We start from the raw sequence: 2,500 nt of genomic DNA on the forward strand, positions 1-2,500 counted from the left end.
GTGTGTGCGTATGTGCATGTATTTATGCAAAAGCGTGTATAAGCATGTATGCATATATATACATACATACATGACCTTATATAAACATCAATGCATGCATATAACTATACAACATACATACAAACTATCTTTACCCATTACGTACAAATACGCCTCTACACACCGAAAGCATAACTACAAGCACACCAAAGCACCCGAATGCACGTTCCGATAAGCAAGGGGGCGGCAGCAACCCCTAATGCCGAGTCATAGGTTTCCCAAGAGTGAGCGAAAGGAAAGATTCCTGTTAATCGTGAGTGAAAATGAGAGGGAGAGGCACTCGTGTGTGTGTGTCTGTGTGTCTGTGTTTGTGTGTCAGTGATTTTTGGTGTGTTTGTTTTGTTATTGGTTGGGTGGGTGGGTGGGTGATGTAAGTGTGTGTGTGTGTGTGTGTGTGTGTGTGTGTGTGTGTGTGTGTTTATTGGTATTTATGCGTGTTTGTTGAAGATTCTATAGATTTATAAATGATCGAATATATTTGTATATATGTATATATATATATATATATATATAATATATATATATATATATATATATATATATATATATTATGTATATATAATATATATATATATATATATATATACATATATACATATATATATACACATATATGTATGTATGTATGTATATACTATATATATATATATATATATATATATATATATATATATATATATATATATATATATATATATATGTACATAAGTATGTATGTATGTATGCATGTATGTATGTATGTATGTATGTCTATATATATGTATGTATGTATGTTTGTATGTATGTATGTATAGATGCATGCGCAATTACACGGCAATTACACGGGTGAGTGCGCGTGTACACCTGCGTGCGCGCGCGAGACAGGCGGGTCGGCGAACAGGTGCGTGTCATATCGCCTCTGGACGCGGCCGACTCGAACAAAAATCCTATTCCATTTCACAAAATTTGCTGACGAGAATGACGATGAAGAACCCAAGAGGAGTTGCATCACTGCCTCAACCCGCCTGTCATTCTCTCATTCTTCAGATTCATGAGAATAAATACGTTTTGACCTGATAAATAGTAATCTTTCGGCTGTTACACCGAGGTTTCCGACGACAGAACGGAGAGAAAGTGGCTGTGTGTGGTTTGGCGTCGGTTCTGTACTGTGACAATGTACAATAGATCGATCTGACAGCAAGATAAATGTCAGATAGATTATTACCAAAGGGAATTCTTATTGTTGTACCTTTTTTTTTTTTTTTTTTTGAGGGGGGAGGGGGTGAGTTTCTTTGTTCTAGAGTTATTCATCAATCATTGTATTCTTTTTTTCTATTGAATTATTGCGTTTTGACGGTAGGCATTCACCCCCACCCACCCCCTCTAAAAAGATAATAAAAAATGGTCACGTCATTTTCTTCGTTTTTGACATCTACTTTAGCCTCACCATTCCGTCAACTCGCTCATCCGACTTAAATTAATCAGTTTACGATTATGAATTTCGATTCGAGTGGTCCCCGGAAGACCAAAAATTAGATATATATATTAAAAAAAAACAGATAAATGGGGCAGAGAAAAAGTATATATATGGCTCGAGGCAAGGTCGGTGTGCAAGGCTTGGAAAATCACGATTAAAGTTTACAAGAGATGGAAAAGTAGGTAACCCAGAAGAGAAGAACGAAGGGGGAGGGGGGGGGACAGAAAACGGGGTGCTGGAGGGCCGCTCGGACTGAGATGAAAGCCTATGCGGGAAGAAATTGTTGTGTTTGTGTGAGTGCGTGTTCGTTTATGCACACACACACACACACACACACACACACACACACACACACACACACACACACACACACACACACATATATATATATATATATATATATATATATATATATATTATATATATATATATATAATATATATATGTATTATATATACATATATATATATATATATATATATATATATATATATATATATATATATATATATATATATATATATATACTGTATATATATACATATGTCTGTGTATGTGTGCCTGTAATTATGTATGTGTTATCATATGTGTGTGTATAGGGGGGGGGAGGGTGTATGTGTATAAATAAACATATTCAAATGAGGAAAAAAACATTTATGACACAATTTTATAACAATGATGGCTATTGCAAATTTCAACACCGATAAGAATGATAACAATCTTAATAAGAACAAGAATGATAAAACTGATAGTAATGACAACACTTATCATCAACTGAAGAAATGATTATAATGCAATTTCTCAGATTTCTAATTTTCGAAATTCTAACACGTCCTCCATTTTTTTTATTTACTTTATTTTTTTGTTTTCTTTATTTTGGAAAATGACGATTTCCTCGTGATCGAGAGGTCAAAGTATTCAATTTGAAGGTCTATCCGACGTTCACCAAATGCATGACAGCGTTTCTCATGAATGCGGAAGGAAGTGCTATTAATGTTTACTTTA

At 34.2% G+C, this 2,500-nt stretch overlaps 1 protein-coding gene across 1 annotated transcript in view; it reads left to right on the forward strand.

The window, feature by feature from the left end:
- Window positions 1-2,500, forward strand: part of LOC147471647 (uncharacterized) — a 27,938-nt gene that overhangs the window by 992 nt on the left and 24,446 nt on the right. The window lies entirely within an intron of this gene.

Source organism: Penaeus japonicus, unplaced genomic scaffold (assembly GCF_977035675.1).
Source record: "Penaeus japonicus unplaced genomic scaffold, GWHDUDI00000001_assembly GWHDUDI00000006, whole genome shotgun sequence".
Lineage (NCBI taxonomy): Eukaryota > Metazoa > Arthropoda > Malacostraca > Decapoda > Penaeidae > Penaeus > Penaeus japonicus.